The sequence below is a fragment of the Rattus norvegicus genome, chromosome 1, assembly GCF_021556685.1.
Source record: "Rattus norvegicus strain SHRSP/BbbUtx chromosome 1, alternate assembly SHRSP_T2T, whole genome shotgun sequence".
Lineage (NCBI taxonomy): Eukaryota > Metazoa > Chordata > Mammalia > Rodentia > Muridae > Rattus > Rattus norvegicus.
The window spans coordinates 1,617,355-1,638,196 of record NC_141534.1 but is presented as its reverse complement, the minus strand read 5'-3'; the positions used below and the strand labels follow the sequence as shown (position 1 = coordinate 1,638,196).

At 36.6% G+C, this 20,842-nt stretch overlaps 1 pseudogene; it reads right to left on the bottom strand.

Moving 5' to 3' along the window:
* Positions 1 to 754: 754 nt before the first annotated feature.
* On the bottom strand, positions 755 to 9,553 carry LOC148006795 (vomeronasal type-2 receptor 116-like; annotated as a pseudogene).
* Between the last annotated feature and the right edge of the window lie 11,289 nt (positions 9,554 to 20,842).

The window sequence follows — 20,842 nt, the reverse complement described above, 5'->3', positions numbered from 1 at the left end:
ACGTGTTTTCATATAAAGATCAAGAGCAGGCAAAATCTGACCCCCATAGTCCTTTTCATATACTGTACTCTTCTTAGTATGTTATTTGATATTCTGAATATCTTAATAGTATATTATAAATCTATTCCAATATATCATCCATAATATATGGCAGTCCAATTCCCACATAAGGCAATTTACCAATTAGCTGATGTTTTAGTTTCTATTGCTGTAAAAAAAACACCATGGTCAAAACATATATGAGAAAAGTGTTATTTCCCTATGTACCTTGGTCACACTTAATTGAATGAAGGCAAAGAAAGAACATGGATGAAGGGATTCAATGATAGACCATGGATTAATACTGATCACTGGCTTCCTGTCCATCCTATGACAGTTTTCTTCCTTATAACTCCCAGAACATCTTGCTTGGAGGTTGTCTTGCCTACATGGAGCAGAATCAACTTATATTAGTCTGTAATTAAGAACATTTCTTAAACACATATGTACAAATCAAAGTGATTGTAGCCTCTCATTAATGGAGATTTCCTGTTCTCAATATGTTTAGGTTTCTGAGAGCTCACTTGCCACCAAAACTTACTAATTGATATTGCTTTAGGCAGTGCTGTACTGTGGTACAAATACTATCTCTAGATATTACTTAATTTTCTTTGATGATTTATGAACACTTTTGTTAAGACAAAGCAAAGTAGATATGTTGAGCATCATCTAAAATTTTAAAACTCTCAAAGGTTCGATAAAGCAATTTATCTTTTTATTTCTGAAGAACATTTAAATCTGGTCGAACTAAAAAAAAACATAACACTTTTGGATAAATATACACCCGAGCAACCCTGCACTAGAAGCCAAGATGGAGAAAACCTCCACAACAACCATAACCTTCCCCCTGGTGCTGTGGTAGACAGGGAGGAAGGTGATCCAAACACTGTAGAACTCCAACATGCTGAATGTTAGGAACTTGGCCTCATTGAATCTGTCAGGAAGGTTCCTAGCCAAGAAAGCCACAGTGAAGCTCCCCAGAGCCAAGGAGCCCAAATATCCCAAGACAAAGTGGAAAGCAATGGCTGAGCCTTTGTTGCAAATGATGATTATCTTTCCATGTTCAGATTGTGTATCTCTGTCAATAAATGGAGGAGATGTCACCAACCAGATTGCACAGAGAACAAGTTGGATTAGGGTACAATTGGGAATGAGCAAGTTAGTTGCCCCTTTTATCATCATCTTTCTTATCCTCCTCCCTGGAGTAGTGAGCTTGAAAGCTGTGACCACAGTTATTGTTTTGGCCAACACAGTAGAAATAGCAACAGTGAAAAATATTGCAAATGTGGTCTGCTGCAGGATGCAGGTGGCCTGGTTGGGATGTCCAATGTAGAGCAATGAGCACAGAAAACAGAAGGCTAGAGATATGAGCAGTATGTAGCTGAGAATGTGGTTATTGGCTTTCACAATGGGAGTATCCATGTACTTCACAAAAGTGACTAGTACTAGAATTGTGATGGCTGAAAAGGACAGGGCCATGCAGCCTAGAGCCATCCCCAATGGATCTTCATAAGCGAGAAATGTCACAGCTCTTTGGAGGCACTCGGTTTGTTCTAAGTTGGCATATGAATCATCTGGACATCTCACACACTGCTCCATATCTGTTGGCAAAGAAAAATAATCCCTTATAAGGTATCATAATCGTGTAGTTAATAATTGTATATTTGTTTCATTCAGAGGATATATCAATAAATAATTTGGGGTTGAGAATATATTACACTCATTATTGCTTTAGGGACTAATAACCTATATTTCCTGTCTATTAACCTATGCTTTGTGATGGAACAAATCATCATCACAGAAATTGGAAAAGTTATCACTTAAACAAAAATGAAATAAAAATATGGTGATTATTAATATGCATAATCTCAGTTTATTTTATTTCTCAATCCATAAATTTATTATTCAGAGACAAGGGTAGTATACTGACATATTTATTGATGCTGGTTGATGAAAAACGTTATGTATTTTGTTTGTTTTAGGTTTTGTGCACTTTTGTCTACACATAGGCTGGTGAACATACAATTCCTCATTCAAAAACCGTTTGTGTATAGGAATATTTTCATTCTTGAAGCCATATGTCTCATAAACTTATCCATGTCCTTCTTGTTGTGGTACAATTTATTTTCCCCCAACTACACTTTCCATGGTTATGGCTATAGAAGTTTATGGCATGAAGATTATTGATATTGACATTCATCCCACTTTCCTTATTTAGGCTGTGATTAATGATAAGCACTCTCCTATTTCTTGCTGCATTATTGATATCTTCACTTTTTCTAATTCTTTGATAGGAAATGCCTAATCCTTTATGTCATGTAAGCTCTTAAAATACGTTTCACTAGTGAACACTTGTTCTGAGCATCTTGTCTATGTCAGGAACTAAGCTTGGTGACAGAAAGTTTGTGGACTGTACATGTAGTCAAGATTCTTTGTACAAAGGATCAAAGAAGAATATACATCAGCTTAGGTTATGTCTAAAATTATCTTTTAAAAAATGTTAGACATGTATGTCCCCCTAAGCATTTTCTGCATAGTATAAAAGCATTAACCATTACATTCTGAGAGACATTGGTTGTTTTTGGAAGAAATTCCAGGTAATTAACTGGGTCTAAGGGAAACTGATATTATTTAACCAATTAAATTTTGAAACATGGAGATTTTTGGGCTGTAGTTTCCATCTAGGACATATCATATTTATAGTTTGTAAACAGAAGATATTCAAATTCAGCAAATTTTTCTCTGTAAGCAAGCATGTACCTGTATCATTGGCAATCTCATTTTCTTGGCACTGGACACAATCAAAGCAGCAGTCGGCTGTTTGTTTCTGATGACTTTTTCTGAATCCTGCAGTACATGTCTCACTACACACTGAGGAGGGGACCTGAGGCAATACACATACAGACACAAAGACACACAGACACACAGGCACACACAAATATAAATATAAATTATATTTAAATAATATATACATGAAATATGCACATTATATATGTTATATAAATATGTATTTAATGTGTACATCTGTGTGAAGATCATGAATACATCATATATAAAATGAATGATAGATTAAGATTTGGGAAATTAACAGATGCATTCCTCTGAAAATTTATTATTATATATTACCCTGAAATGCACTGTATGTCATACAATAATTTCTGTCATGAATATTATATATGCAATATTTTAGGTGTAACAATTTAAATTTTCTCCTTGATAAACTGATTAATTCAAATATAACTTTTATGTGGCATCCGTTTTTCTCTTAAAAACTGATAAATAAAATAATAAGAACACAGAGTTGTATGGAAAGAAAAGGTAGGATATCTCAAGGAAGACTTGTTCAAAAAATAAGAAAAGAGTATGTAATATAAGACTCTCATCCAATTAATGAACTTTTCCTAAGTGCAAAGGAAAGATTTAATACCCATTCTATCCCACCCCACCACTGAATCTATTAAAGAGCACTCCAACAATCTGGCCGCTCTGGCCTCAAAGATCTAACATTTTTATATTCTGTGGCATGCACCATTCACAGTACCAAGGGTCTCTCTTCACTCTGATGCCAGATGAGGCAATATTCTGCAGAGGAGGGGAAACTGGGAAGGAGGATAATATTAAAATGTAAATAAGTAAAATTAATGATAAAAATCTATAAATTAAAAGAGAAAAGTTTTAATCTAGGAAAATACTTCTCATAATGAATCTATGCTATAATTAATTACGCTACAACTATGTTCATACATAATCAGTTTATATATAGTTTATATGTAGTTACAATATATATATATGTACATATATATGTGTGTGTTTAACTGTATATATTGCTATAAATTTAATAAATATATTTCTGTAAGGGAGGGTAAATAGTCATATGGATGCAATTGACCATAGGATTCAGAGTCCTTTGATCCCTATAACCAGATCAAATGAATTTCAGTGTAATTAAATTTTGGTGCTTGTAACTGAGAATGGTCATTTGCAAGAGTATTAATTGGTCTTGACCACAGGGATATTGTTGAGTGCTTCCCATTTAAAATTTGATATCTTTAAAAAAATAAAAATTGTAGTGTACCTACCAATGTTTCTCCTGTGACCCACTCCCAGTCTTCAGATATATGAAGTTGTTGACTCTGTGTTAAACAAGGAAAATAGCTTCCTATTTTCACTTTTAATCCAAGGCCTTGTGGAAAATTCCAAATGATGAAAATGTCATACTTGGCAGACTGATTTTCCTTATGATTCATGTTTACCAGCTCTCCAACAGGGTTAGTAAATACCCTAGTTTTCAGCAAAGAAGCCACCTAAAAGAGATGAATCATTATATGATTACATATGCATATCAATACAGAGAATACCAAATTGAGAATGTCCCATAATTTTTTAATGTCTTTCAGATAATACAGGTATATTAAAATAACCCCATGTAGTAAAATACACTATACTGTATTATTACAAGTTATAATTACATGTTATATTGTATAATTACAATTTAATATACTTCACATTAATTGTTGCTGGTTAAGAAAGCTAGAATAAATGATTACCAGAGAACAAATCACATGGTATGTGTGTGTATGTGTACACATGTTTGTCTAAAATAATATTTAAAAGCTAAAGCCAAATATGTAAGAAAAAAGGGGGAGTTATAAAATATGGAAGTTTTGGAAGTAAAGAATGGTAGTGGGTCAATCATGGACGTACTGCATAGATGTATGAAATACCCATTAACTTAATGAAATGTGTACTCTTAATCATATGTGTTGTTATAAATATTATTAATTTAAATGAATAGCTATTATCGGAGCACATGTACTCATTTTTGAGAAATCCTTCTTGAGAAAAATATTCTAGTCTAGTTATCACTTAAGGATTTTATGATGAAACTCTTGGCTCCTTTTAAAATTTGAACTTATTTGGTTAAATGTTAAAAGAAATTTTCACATAATTCACTTATATTCATGAAAATGTATTGTCTCCTATTAAAACTTATCACTGTGCATGATATATATCCACGTAAAAAATTCATTTTGGAGTTTTGCAGTATAGAAAACTTTATACCAAGAGATAACCTGTAACAAATGTATGTGAACTTCTCAGTGGCCTGAAAGGTCACATTGCTATATCTAAGCATAATGAAATGTAAAAAACGTTACCTGGTGACAGTTAGTGAATAGTCCTTTGGGTTTGGCCATTTCCCGAGACTCTATTTGTTGAAAAATGAGTTCTTGATAGGTGTGGGCCACAGCATACACAGCATTATATAAATTGTAACCGTCTTCACTCAGGACCATGTCAAATGTGTGCTGTGTTAACCATTCCAATGCGTTTTTCAACATAAAAAAATCCATTTTCTTCTTGTTCTTTGAGATTGAACAGTTAAAATGATTCCACTGCCCCATAGACTGAGAAATATCTACTGGATACTTAGATGTGTTTATTGTTTGCATAAAATTTCTAAATATAGCGATGTCATTGTGGTGCTGGGCAAAAATGACAGTCCCGTGGAAGAAATCAAGGCTGAAATCTTTATCATATGTGATGAAATCCAATTTTGAGGTTGTGATCCAGATTCTCCGTGCAACTAAATATGCCCATCTTGCAAAGCTGAGTTCTAGAGTGGAGATCATTTTGCCATAAATGATAACTACCTTTGCTGAAGATGTCATAAGTTGTTGGTCATAAATCTTAAATTTTGTGTTGTATAACTGAATGCTTTCTGGGATCATATTCACAAAAGCTAAACAGATCGCATGCCTTTGCATTTTTTCTCTCAAGTCTGAGTGAAACTGAATACCTTGGTCATCATCTGTGATGAGCAGTCCTATCCAAGTCCATTCAAAATGAAACATCAAGGAGACCATGCCATGGAGCAAATATGTGTCCTTGGTTGCTATCTGATAGATATAGGGAAACTGGTCATGGTCACTCAGGTTAGGATTAAATGGTCCAAAGAAAATCTAAAGAGTATAGAAGAGAGGATGAAACATCCACATGAGGAAGATGATTGTTAGGAGGTTTGGACATAAATACAAGTAATGCAACTCACCGTTCAGAATTCAGATTGAGGGTAGTAAGATTACACAATACATATCATAGATTTTTACTTCTAGAATATTCCTGACAAAACTGTACGTTCTAGAAAACAGCTTTTCCTGTTTGCCCAGTATAGTTATACAATCTGATTATTTTATTCTCTCTCTCTCTCTCTCTCTCTCTCTCTCTCTCTCTCTCTCTCTCTGTGTGTGTGTGTGTGTGTGTGTGTGTGTGCGTGCGTGCGTGCGTGCGTGCGTGCGTGCGTGTGTGTGTGTGTGTGTGTGTGTGTGTGTGTTTAGCAGCATACCTATAAATGCATGGGATGCAGGTTTTCTTGTAGGCACATGTAAATGGAATTTAAAAGTTGGTAATTCGTCCAGTGTCACACATTATTACCTTTGGTGCCCTTGAATTAACTGAAAGTTTTAAGGAATTTTTCCATCATGGTCCTGTAAGTTTTACATCACAACATTTCTTTCTTCCACAGTTATAATTAAGTAGATCGAAATAGTTGTTTTGATGTAAATATGCTTTATCCAGAACTCCCATTGTATCTTCACACATACCAAAAATGAAGGAAAATATCAAAGACATGTTGGATAAAAGATAAGGATTCTTCTTGATCTCATCAGTAGCAAAAAACATTACCAGAAAAAATTCATATTTTCTTGCTGTTATCCTAAAACCAAGCATAATGATGATTAAGGGAGATGCTTGAAAAAGAAAATTTCAACTGCAATTAAGTTTGTATCACAAGGCATTCTATATTTCTGTCTAAATGTCATGAAATAAGTCTCATAAATTAGAGATCTTAAGATTTGAATACAATGTAAAAGTTCATAGACCCATGACACTAACTTGTGATAAATTTTGTAACTTTGACAGTCAATAAGGGGACTATTTTACCTCTGAATACCATCTTCTGACTACATTAGCGTCCAATTGATTAAGACTGTTATAATCGTGGAGATATAATTCCACAAATACAAAATAAAAAGCATGACATAAACAACACATGAAATACATAACACATTTGCATTATAATTTTAGTATTTAAATGTAATTTATATTAAACATGTTAATAATTTTAATTTTTTTGAATCATATATTACATCAAAAAATTTTGTTCAACTTCTGTGTTCATGTACTTTTTAACCCTAAAAATATCATTAATGCATATTTAAGAATTTCTATTGTTTATGATCCTATACCAAATGTTGCATAATAAATTGTATGAAAACTCAAAATAATTTTTGAGTATCAAGCAGAGTAAAAGAACATAAAAGATTAAAAAGCCAATCATTTAGAAATATATTCAAAGGCCCTTATATAATAATACCTAACACAGAGTAAGTTTATGCAAAATGAATTATGTACCTGTGTAAATTATCTAGCAATCATTTTAATTCAAAAGGAGTATCAGTGTTTTGAGGAGAGAAATTATTATATCAGTAAGAACATTTTTCAAATTTCAAATTAGGAGTAACTCGTTGAAGTTATACAATATGAAAATGCTAATTTTATGCATAGCATAGCAGGAAACATTATCAATAATGTTTCCTTGTTTATAGAACATGCATTTAATAGTTTCAACTGTTAATATTCATTAAACAATACATATTTGAAGATATCTTCGACTTAACTTTATTTATTCATTTCAAGCACATAAAATGATGCAATATATTGTGCAACCTGAATATTATCCTATACACATCAACATGAAGTCACCTTTTAATGTGTTGCTACTATTTTAATTTTGTAAAAGTGGATTGAAATTTCCCTTAACACTTCAGGTCTCCTAATTCTTTAAGGTCCTTTAATAGATGTCTGAACCCTAAGATCTTCTTTCATTTCAAATGTGTTCCTCTGCCCAAGCATAGTTGGCAGTTCATCTGTTCATTTGTTACTATTAGCAAATACCTCTCATCAGGGGTAAAACACCAAACAGGCTCTTTTGCTGAAATTTTCACTTTTAATTGACTGTTTGAATCTAAGTTTTTCTTTCTAAACCTTAAAAGTGTATTGATACAATTCATATATTTGTAAATTTAAATCTTATTGTGACTTGTAGAATTGTCACTAAAGAGAATTTCCACTATTTTTTCCAATGAGATCTGGAATGATACAGAATGCATCAGAAATTGAATTTCTACTGACCTAACACAGAATTACAATAATGTGAAGCCACCACCAATATCAAAGTGTACAAAGTATACTGTTGCTAACAATTAGAAAATATTTTGTTTAAATCGGAAAGACACAAAAATTGAATAAGAAATGGGATGAGAGTCAGGGATAGAAAAGTGCAGAAAACTTCAGGTTATGAAAGACTGAAGCCACAAGCTCATGGATTAGTTAAAATTTGAGTGATTTCAACATCCCTTCTCTCATGATTTGCAGGCACAAATGATAACATCTCACACTGGGAATCTAAGAACTATGTAGCCACATTGAGAACAGCTTCTTAGCAACAAGAAATACATTTATTCTCCTAGATTTTCCATAATGTTACATATTTTTAAAATTAAGAAAAATATTGAATATCTACATGATGCAGATAATAATACTAGCATGTGACTGAGTGTTTGCATCACTGGATGAAAAGATATTCTGATAACAGAATAAGAAATCTGGCGGGCATTTTCCATATTCAGTGACAGCTCCAGAATGACAGGAGGGGTTCATTTAAAGAGTATTTTATAATGCAAGGCATATATATATATATATATATATGTACATATGTATATATACTCATAAGTATATATGTAATAATATACATTTAATCATATATAGTAGACATCATTCCACCACCACCACACATGTTTCAATGTCTGAGTGTATGCCCAACTTTTAGAGGCCAAAATTAGATAACCATTTTATTGAGGCCTTTAGATGCATGCTTATACAGGGACGGTTGGCAGAAAATTGAAAAGAGGCAGTGATGCGGTCCCTTCATATTGAGATTTTGCCAAAAGTGGGAATTATGAACTCAAGGTAAAGGTAAAAACATATTTCAACATATATCAACAAAGATTCAAGAGATAGAATCCAGTCTCTCTCGCTTTCCAGCTTTGTGAACTAGAGCCAATGTAGTAAAGCTAACGTAAACCGTGACACATTTGAAAGTATCAAAACATTGATTGAAGTTATAATTAATATTCTGTGGTTCCTAAAGTTACAAGGGGAAAAACAGGACAGGATCTTACAGGGTGTGTACAGTTATATACTTCTAATTAATAATATTGAAACAAGAAATAAAGTTAGTAACTTACCTAAAATTAATAATGTGATTATAAAAATTTTCTTCAATAGGGCTCTCAAGTGTAAAAAGGACAAAACCACAGTCATTTTGCAAATCTCCATCATTATCTTCACTCTTCTTTATCCTCCAAAATCAACTGGGTTCAGTCAAATTGCACAAGATGAGACAAAACTTCAGGGAAAAAAAGGCAATAGTGAACGGACACAGCTTCTTCATGTCTGCTAAGATCTAGTATGGAGCAATTGTGAAACCTGATTCTTTATTTTTTTAAAGATTTATTCACTTATTATATATAAGTACACCGTAGCTGTCTTCAGATACACCAGAAGAGGGCATCGGATCTCTTTACAGATGGTTGTGAGCCACCATGTGGTTGCTGGGAATTGAACTCAGGACCTCTGGAAGAGTAGTCGGGTGTTCTTAACTGCTGAGCCATCTCTCCAGCCCGTGAAACCTGATTCTTATGCAGGCAAACATAACACACACATTTACACCAGTTTGTATATTTTAAGGCTTCTGCTGACAGGTGATCCACTTAATTATATTCAACAGTTTCTTTCTGTTCATCATATGTTCTGCTCCCTGGATACAATGGGAAAATTCTGGCCTCAAGCCCTACATCTGAGGTCTGAAAACTTTTGATCAAAACATTTCCAAAAACGTGTTTTGAAGATAATGTTCTCCATCCACAGCAGCCATGACTTCATTAACATCCACGCCATAAATATTCCAAAGGGCAATTTTCTCTTGAACAGCATTCAACAGACCGTGTGTCAACAGCAAGATTTATGAACCCAATAGATTTCCTCAGAACTTTTATAGTAAGACAAGAATTGAGAAGTTATAAATGTTCCAAATCATTTGGACTTTGAGTTGAATCGTGGCACATTATGTCTTTCATTCCCTGGTGTAGGGAAGGGAAGTTTCACATGCAACATTGAGCCAGGAGTTGAGCATGTTCACAAAATCTCCTTAAGCTCCCCATGATTCTTGTGATCTGGAGAATATGTCATCATGCTAAATCCAAAAATTCCTGGAATCATACAGATTCAGGGTGCATCCTGACAATATCAATTCCTATGCAGACATTTAATGGGTTGTAATGCTTATCTCTTGCCTGATAATCAGTTCTTGACACTCAATGACATTTGGTAAATATTTTTTTCTTTGATGTTTGTTCACACCTCAATGAGTTGGTTGAGAATAATTTTATGTGTTTTCTTTAAAGGAATGAAAGAATGTACCTGTCATTTATGAGAGAGAATTTTATTGCTAATATTATTATATAACATATATTTTATGCCTAGTTGGTATATGTTTTGAAATGGTATTGTCTTGGTTTACATTGCAACAAGACAGATGCATGTCTGATATGTAGGTTGATGTCTATAGGTAGCAGAGGGCTGGTACCAGTTAGGTCAATGCCATGATTGTACAGTAAAAAAAATAAGGTGGAAGAGAAAAAGAAGAGAGAAAAATCAAGATGGAGACAGAGAAGAGTGATCTGCCTCTGGGTGGTCTTGAATTGTCAAGGTAGATGGGGTGGATTTCTGTAATCAAATTTATATTTTCTAGGCTGGCAGCTTATATCCTTATCAACTGTTTGTAAGTTTATTGTTTGGATGTATTTTGTATTGAAAATTTAACATACAAATCCGATTGTTGTGGTAGAGGTTGTTGCATCTTGATTTTTATGTTTAATTGGGTATTTCTTATTTACATTTCAAATGTTATTCCCTTTACCAGTTTCCTGACCACAAGCCTCCTACAACCCCCCTTCTATATGCCCCTCTTCATCCATACCCCTTACCGTTTCTCCCCCCAAAAAAATTCCCTACAGCAGGGATCCGCCCTTGGCAGGACCAAGGACTTCTCCTTCCATTTATGCCTAGCAAGGTCATCCTTTGCTACATATGCAGTTGTAGCCATGGGTCAGCCTGGGTAGTGGTTTAGTCTCTGGGAGCTCTGGTTGTTGACATTTTTGTTCTAATGGGGTTGCAAGACCCTTTAGCACTCTCAATCCTTTCTCTAATTTCTCCAATGGGTGTCCTATTCTCAGGTCAGTGGTTTGCTGCTAGCATTCATCTCTGTACATGACTTGTTCTGGCTGCGTCTCTCAGGAAAGATCTATATACAATTCCTGTCAGCATGCATTTCTTAGCATCATCCATCTTACCTAGTTTTGGTAGCTGCATATATATGGGCCACATGTGGGACAGGAGCTGAATGACTGTTCCTTCCGTCTGTGCTCTAAACATTGACTCCCTATCCCCTCGTATGGATATTTTTGTTTCCATTTGTAAGGAGTGAGTCATCCCCATTTTAATCATCTTTGTTCTTGAGTTTCATGTGGTCTATGGACTGCATTTTGGGTAATCGAAATTTAGGGCTATTATCCACTTAACGGTGAGAGCATACCATTTGTTTCTCTGTGATTTGGTTACCTCACTCAGGATGATATTTCTAGTTCATTCCATTTGCCTATGAATTTCATGAAGTCACTGGTTTTTGATACCTGAGTAGTATGCCATTGTGTAGATACACCATCTTTTCTGTATGCATTCCTCAGTTGAAGGGCCTCTGGGTTATTTCTAGCTTCTGACTATTATAAATAAGGCTGCTATGAACATAGTGGAGAATGTGGCTTTGTTGTATGTTGGTGTGTCTTTTGGGTATAAGCCCAGGAGAGGCAGACCTGGGTCCTCAGGTAATACAATGTCCACTTTTGTGAAGAACCTTCTCACTGATTACCAAAGAGGTTGTTCCAGGTTGCAATACCACCAACAATGGAGGAGTGTTGTTCTTTCTCCATATCTTCACCAACATCTGCTGTCACCAGGTTGTTGATCTTATCCATTCTGACTGGCATGAGGTGGAATCTCAGGGTTGTTTTGATTTGCATTTCCCTGATGACTATGGATGTTGAACCATTCTTTATGTGCTTCTCAGTCATTAGATATTCCTCAGCTGTGATTCTTTGTTTAGCTCTTTACCCCCTTTTAGTAGGGGTATTTGGCTCTCAGGAGTCTAACTTCTTGAATTCTTTGTATATTTTGGATACTAGCCTATTATTGGTTGTAGGATTGCTAAAGATCTTTTCCCAATCTGTTGGCTGGCATTTTGTCCTAATGACAGTGTCCTTTGCCTTACAGAAGCATTGCAGTTTTCAAGGTTCTATTTGTTGACTCTTGATCTTAGAGCATAAGGCATTGGTGTTCTGTTCAGAAATATTTTCCCAGTGCCCATGTATTAGAGACTCCTCCCCATGTTTTCTTCTATTAGTCTGAGTGTATCTGGTTTGATGTGAAGATCAATGATCCACTTGGGCTTAAGCTTTATACAGGGTAATAAGAAAGAATTGATTTGCATTCTTCTACATGCTGACCGCCCGTTGAACCAGCACATTTTGGTGAAAATGCTACCTTTTTTCCATTGAATGGTTTTAGTTCCTCGGATGAAAATCAAGTGACCATAGGTGTGTGTGTTCATTTCTAGGTCTTCAATTCTTTTCCACAGATCTGTCTCCCTGTCTCTGTACCAAAACCATATAATTTTTTTAACTATTGCTCTGTAATAATGCTTGAGGTCATGCTTTCCCCAAAAAGTCCTTTTATTGTTGAGGATAGTTTTAGTTATCCTGGGATTTTATTATTCCAAATGAATGTGCGACTTGCTATTTTACATCTATGAAGAATTTAATTTGAATTTTTGTGAGGATTTCAATGAATATGTAGATTGCTTTTGGAAAAAGGGCCATTTTTGTTATATTAATCTTTCCAATCCATGAGCATTGGATGTCTTTCCATCTTCTGAGACCTTGTTTAATTTATTTCTACAAGTCGTTAAGTTATTATCATACAAGTCTTTCTCTTGCTTGGTGAAAGTCACACCAAGGTATTTTATATTATTTGGGAGTATTATGAAGGGTGTTGTTTCCCTAATTTCTTTATCAGTTTGTTTATCCTTTGAGTATAAGAAATCTCTTGATTTATTTGAGTTAATTTTATACCCACCCACTTTGCTGTCGTTATTTATCAGATTTAGTAGTTCTCTGGTGGACCTTATCTGGTCACTTAAATATACTATCATATCTGCAAATAGTGATACTTAGACTTCATCTTTTCCAATTTGTATTCCTTTCACCTCCTTTTGTTGTCTGATTGCTGTGACTAGGACATCGAGAACTATATTTAATAAGTAGGGAGATAGTGGAAAGCCTTGTCTAGTCCCTGATTTTAGTGGGATTGCTTCAAGTTTCTCTCCATTTATTTTGATGTGAGCTACTGGTTTGCTGTATAAGGCTTTTAGTATGTGTAGGTATGGGCCTTGAGTTCCTGATCTTTCTAAGACTTTTATCACAAAGGTGTGTTGAATTTTATTAAATGCTTTCTAAGCATCTAATGAAATAATCATGTGGTTTTTAATCTTTCAGTTTGTTTACATTATGATATACGTTATTGGAATTCTGTATATTGAACCATCCCTGCATACCTAGGATGAAGCCCATTTGATCATGGTGGATCATCTTTTTGATGTGTTCTTACATTTGGTTTTGACAAATGTTAGTGAGTGTTTTTGCATCTATTTTCATAAGGGAAATTAAAAAAAGAATTTTGTAGTGCTCCATCTGTTTCTATTTTGTATAATAATTTGTATAGTATTGGTATGAGATCTTCTATGAAGGTCTGATAGAATTCTGCACTGAACTCATGTGGTCCTGGGCTCTTTTTGGTTGGGAGACTATTAATAACTGCTTCTATTTATTAAGGAGTTTTGAGGTTGTTTAGGTTTATATGTTCCTGGGGAATTGAATCTACTGATGTTGAGTGATATGAAGGAATAGTGGTTGTTGTTTCTTGTTTTTCCCATTTTTAGAGGTGGAATTACATTTGTGTGTCTCTCTTCTTTTGGTTTTGTTGCAAGGAGATTAGTTTCTTTCTTTATCTAGGGTGAAGTTTCCTACCTTGTGTTGAAGTTTTCTATCTATTAACCTTTGTAGGGCTGGATTTGTAGAAATATTTTGTTTAAAATTTTTTTCATCATGGAATATCTTGGTTTACCTTCTGTGTAAGTGAGAGTCTTGCTGGATATGGGAACCTTGGCTGAGAATTGTGTCCTCTTATGGTCTGTATAATATATGTCCAGTATTTTCTGACTTTCACAGTCCCTGGTAAGAATTCTTGTATAATTCTGATAGGTCTGCCTTTATATGTTACTTGACCTTTTTCATTTACTGCTTTTAACATTCATTCTTTGTTTTGTGCATTTGGTGTTTTGACTATTTTGTGACAGGAGGAATTTCTTTTCTGGTCCAATCTATTTGGTGTTCTCTAGGTTTCTTGTATGTTTATGGCCATCTCTTTCTTTAGGTTAGGGAAGTTTTCTTCTATGATTTTGTTGAAGATATTTACCAGCCCTTTATGTTGCGAGTCTTCACACTCTTCTATACCTGTTATCTTTAGCTATGATCTTTGATTTGTGTCCTGATTTCCTGTATGTTTAGTGCTAGCAGCTTTTTCCATTTTCCATTCTCTTTGACAGTTGTGTCAATGTTTTCTTTGATATCTTCTGCTCCTGAAGTTCTCTCTTCTATCTCATGTATTCTGTTGGTGATGCTTGCATCTATGACTCCTGATCTCCTCCCTAGATTTTCTATCTCCAGGGTTTTCTCCCTGTGTGCTCTCTTTATTGTTTCTATTTCCATCTTAACTCCTGGATGGTTTCGTTCAATTTCTTCTCCTCTTTGGTTGTGGTTTTCTGTAATTTTTATTGTATTTTTGTGTTTCCTTTTTAATGGCTTCTACTTGTTTGCTTGTGTTGTCCCATATTTCCTTAGGGAGTTATTTCTGACTTTCTTCACATCCTCCATATTGATGATAAAACGTGATTTTAAATCTAAATCCTGCTTTTCCAGTGTATTTGGATATCCAGTTTTTGCTTTGGTTGGAGGCCTGGGCTCTGATGATGTCAAGTAGTCTTGCTTTCTGTTGCTTGTGTTCTTGCACTTGCCTCGCCTTCATGTTATGTTCTGTGTTAGTTTGTCTTTCTGTTTCTGAAGGTGGCTTGACCCTCTTATTGACCTGTGCATCAGCACTCCTCTAGACCTGTTTTCTTGCGGTAGCATGGTGCAGCTGAGATAATTTAGTGCTAGTTTCAATGGCCTGCTAGAGCCTAAACTAGCAAGATCATGATAGCAAGGGTACATATGGGAACTGGTTCAGCTGTTTTGTTGTTGTTGTTGTTGTTGTTGTTGTTGTTTGTTTGTTTGTTTGTTTGTTTTATTGTTTTGTTTTATTTCTTTACTGCAACACTGATATGCAAACTTATATAACTTAGTTTGATTACAATGAGTGACACCGATGGATCATTTAATGTTATTTTTAACTGTTTTAACTACTATATATACTTATTAATATAAGATCCACACTGAGAGACACCGCCCGGACATGAAGGGAACCAGTCAACAGTTCTCGGCACCCAAAGCCTGTGGGAGGGAGAGCTAAACCTTCAAAGGAGCAGACATGCCTCAGAAGCCAGAAGAGACTACACTCTGCCCACATTTCTGACTCCAGAGGAAAACACCTAATGCCATCTGGCACCCCGGTGCACAGGGGCTCCCGGAAAGGGTGGCACAGGTCTGCCTTGTTGCTGCCCTCACGGAGAGCTCATAAGCAACACCCCACAAGCAAACCTGAGCCTTGGGACCACAGGTAAGACCAACTTTTCTGCTCCAAGTGTCCTGACTGGTGGCCTCAGGACACACAGAGGCAAAATTCCTCTAGGACCGGACACTTCCGGTTTTTAGCAGTATTCCCAAACTCACTGATCCCTGCCTCCAGCTCACTGTTCCCAAACCCCTTGGGAGAGAGAGCTCACTGCCCGGACAGGTGGGCACTCCTGAGACTGCAGAGTGGAAGAGACCACCAACACTGCCCACCCCTGCCCACATCCCTGGCCCACTCGGAAACTGTATACAGCCTCTGGGATCCGGCAGATAAGGGCAGTGGAGCAGCAGGTCCCCTACGCCCGAGACACCGCCGGAACCTGAAAGGACTGACCAGATAAACAGTTCTCTGCACCCAAATCCTGTGGGAGGGAGAGCTAAACCTTCAGAGAGGCAGACACGACTGGGAAGCCAGAAGAGACTACACTCTGCCCACATTTCTGACTCCAGAGGAAAACACCAATCGCCATCTGGGACCCTGGTGAATCCAGGACACAGGCCCACAGGAACAGCTGAAGACCTGTAGAGAGGAAAAACTACACGCCCAAAAGGAGAACACTCTGTTGCCATAACTGGCTGAAAGAAAACAGGAAAACAGGTCTACAGCACTCCCACAGGCTTATAGGACAGTCTAGACACTGTCACAAATAGCAGAACAAAGTAACACCAGAGATAATCTGATGGGGAGAGGCAAGCACAGGAACCAAAGCAAAAGAAACCAAGAATACATGGCATCATCGGAGCCCCATTCTCCCATCAAAACAAACACTGAATATCCAAACACACCAGAAAAGCAAGATCTAGATTCAAAATCATATTTGATCATGATGCTGGAGGACTTCAAGAAAGACATGAAGAACTCCCTTAGAGAAACGCAGGAAAACATAAATAAACAAGTAGGAGCCTATAGAGAGGAATCACAAAAATCCCTGAAAGAATTCCAGGAAAACAATCAAACAGTTGAAGGAATTAAAAATGGAAATAGAAGCAATGAAGAAAGAACACAGGGAAACAACTCTGGATATAGAAAACCAAAGGAAGAGACAAGGAGCCATAGATACAAGCATCACCAACAGAATACAAGAGATAGAAGAGAGAATCTCAGCAGCAGAAGATTCCATAGAAATCATCGACACAACTGTCAAAGATAATGTAAAGCAAAAAAAGCTACTGGTCCAAAACATACAAGAAATCCAGGACTCAATGAGAAGATCAAACCTAAGCATAATAGGTACAGAAGAGAGGGAAGACTCCCAGCTCAAAGGACCAGTAAATATCTTCAACAAAATCATAGAAGAAAACTTCCCTAACCTAAAGAAAGAGATGCCCATAAGAATATAAGAAGCCTACGGAACTCCAAATAGATTGGACCAGAAAAGAAACTCCTTCCGTCACATAATAGTCAAAACACAAAATTCACAAAATAAAGAAAGAATATTAAAAGCAGTAAGGGAAAAAGGTCAAGTAACATATAAAGGCAGACCTATCAGAATCACACCAGACTTTTCGCCAGAGGCTATGAAAGCCACAAGATCCTGGACAGATGTCATACAGACCCTAAGAGAACGCAAATGCTAGCCCAGGTTACTGTATCCTGCAAAACTCTCAATTAACATAGAGGGAGAAACCAAGATACTCCATGACAAAGCCAAATTTACACAATATCTTTCTACAAATCCAGCGCTACAAAGGATAATAAATGGTAAAGCCCAAAATAAGGAGGCAAGCTATACCCTAGAAAAAGCAAGAAACTAATTGTCTTGGTGTAGGATGATGTCACAGGTGAGGCAGGTACAGGATAGAAGGAGGCTTGTCATTGGAGGAGAAGGAAGGATGGGCAGGAAAGAAGTTTGAAGGAAGAGGAGGAGACTGAGGGAGAGAGGAGGAGAAGGAGAGACCAAGAGAGGGGAGTAGCCATGGCTGGTGATGTTAAGATTCTGTTGTGTGTATTTATAGGTTGTTATTAATGTTCTCAAGGGATGAATAGTACCGGGCTTTGTATGTTTAAGTGGGCAATTATATCTTACCAATTGGATCAAAGATTATTGTGTTGTGTTTTCTTTTATGTGAGGGTTTGAGTGTAGGAAACTGTGCAATTGGGCTGTGTTTCCACCAAGATATCTAGCAGATATCTTGGGGCACCATGGTACAGAGCTAGTGGGGTAAAAGACCACCATTACTTGTTTTATTTTTATATTTTTACAACAACAGATGGCGCGCCAAGGTGATGGGCCAGAATCCACTAGTAATCCTGAGAGTTGAGAGAAAGTTTTTATTTTCCACTTGCCATGTTAAGTCATGTGATGTCTTAAGCACAGGACTTCAAACAAAGAAAAGGGGAAGCCACCTGGGCTGGCAGGCTGTAGGTCCCCTGCTGTGTGATAAGTAATGGTAGATCAGAGAGTCAGAGATTAAAAGCTGCTTTTTAAAGAAAGTTGTTTAGAAAGTCTTTCAGGATATTCATATTCTTTTTAACGTGGGCTCCATGGGAATTTTGGGTTGAAATCCTAGTTAGACAAGCTACTTCTTATTACAGGTATTATTAAAAGGTGATTGAGTTTGTTTTTAGAAAGAAGAGAGTAAAGAGATTACCTGAATCAGGTGGGGATTTTCATCCACGGTTCAGAACTTAGATAGGGAAAAATTAGTCACTAACTTCAAGTAGAGAGTTGTGATGAAATGTCTGTAACACCAAGGAGAGTGAATGCAGGCATATATTTTAGAAGTCATTAAAGTTAAAGAAAAATCTGTGGCTCTGGGTAGAGAGCTTAACAGATGGATATATTTTGGGTTAAATTCCTGAGTTTTAAGTTGTTTATTGGTAATAGAATTGATATAAGGTGTTTAAGTTTGTTTTAAGGAGAGTAAAGAGATTACCCGAATCACGTGGAGATTTTCATCTATGGCTTGGAACTTAGATGGGAAAAAATTAGTCACTAACTCCAAGTAGAGAGTTGTGATGAAATGTCCAACACCAAGGAGAGTGAATGCAGGGATATATTTTAGAAGTTATTAAGGTAAAGAAAAATCTGTGGCTCTGGGTAGAGAGCTTAACAGATTGAGATATTCATGATGGGTATGACTTTGAGTTTTATGATTTTATTATTACTCTGGGAGAGAATGCAAGATACAAGCTTTTCTGGTTTCAGACTAAGGAACACAGTTTTTTGGGAGAAAGATTTTGTCTTTGTGCTTTTAAAAAATGTGATTAGGCTCTGGAAACCTCACAGAGTCATACTGATCAGATTTGATAGAGGTAGACCGCCTGAAAAATTTATTCAGGAAAATCAAACAAAAAGATATCTCGATTCTAAACTTTTTCTTGAGGGTTGTATTTTACAGAGCATGCCTACCTATTTGGAATCCTGGTCTCAAGGACTTTCAGCTGGGTCCAGTCAGAACACATCCTGCTACAGCATTTGCTTCATTCTTCCTACCACCTACCCCCAAGGATGTCTCAACACCCCTGTACAGCTTGAAGAAGTTATGGAGGAGTCATCACCCCAATTCCCTGGACTTTGGGGGCCTAAAAATGGTTATTCTAAAGTTGTTTTTTGTCACGCCCACCTCGGTCGGCAAGGAAGACGCAACATGGTTGGATTCTTCTCAACAGCCTTTACTGCAGGACACCTTCATTGTTGACACGGGGATGCAAGCAGCAAAAGTGCTCGCCTTATATACACAACAGTGTGCTAATATTCTTTCAGGGATTGGTGGGGCACGAGTCACCCCACTGTCATCCCAGCTACTTGTCCTCCAGAGATTGGCGCGGCATGAACCCTATTAGCATAGTACCGCCCCAGCCAGACTGACTGCAGGTGCTAAACCCCGCGCATGCGCAGTACTGTTGTTCACCACAGGAGGGCGCCGGATCACCTCATTATCATACAGCTGCCCTGACTAGGGGACAAGCCTGCGCATGCCTGGTAAGTTATTCACATTCGAACGGGGCTGGCTTTTGGCGCCATCTTTACTTCGCCGCACCGCGCACTAGAGTTTTTACGAGGAATTTAGAAATGATTGTAATTTAACAGGGAGGAATTACCTAGATTGAGTTATACAGTCATACTCTCATTTGGTAACTAAGCTTAAATCATATCTTGGTTTTGGTATAAAATTTATTTGTCAAAAGAGTTTAAAAGTACAAAGTTTAGAGCCAGTCCTTCTATTGTTGTCATTACAAACACACCTGTGAGTTAAGATTCAAATAGCAAAGTCATAGCTCTGAGTTTGTGAGAGTACTTTCAAGATAAAATTTAGGATATGGAGACGACAGTCCAGATTGTCTTATATAGATAGATGGTTTTCAAAAACATCAGAAATCCACAAAATGTGAGATTTAATGTTGTTTATCTTTTGCTGAGACATATCTGCTCCTAACAGTTACCCATTGGTGGATTTAATGAAGAATGTGAACATCTCTACCTCCAGGTGAGCAATACTTTGTGACTAGGCAGCCACTAGACAAAACTGCCTGTTTCATTTACAGACTAATACTGTCCAGAAAAGGACAAATTATGCAGAATAGTTGACTGATAAACCCTGCCAAGACAAAGTAATCAGCCCTTCAAAATCTGCATTTCTAGAGTCTGTCAGTTGATTTTGGGCCAGAAGGCTGAAGACTTGAGCTCACATGTTGCTAACAGGGGACTGTGCTAGCGGAGATTTTGTCTCTACAACCTCTCAGTTCTGGAAGCCGTGTTAGGCTTCCTATGTGTATAGATATTTGGTCATTCTCGGATTTCTGACGGGGTTGACATTAATAGCCTATCAGGCTGTTT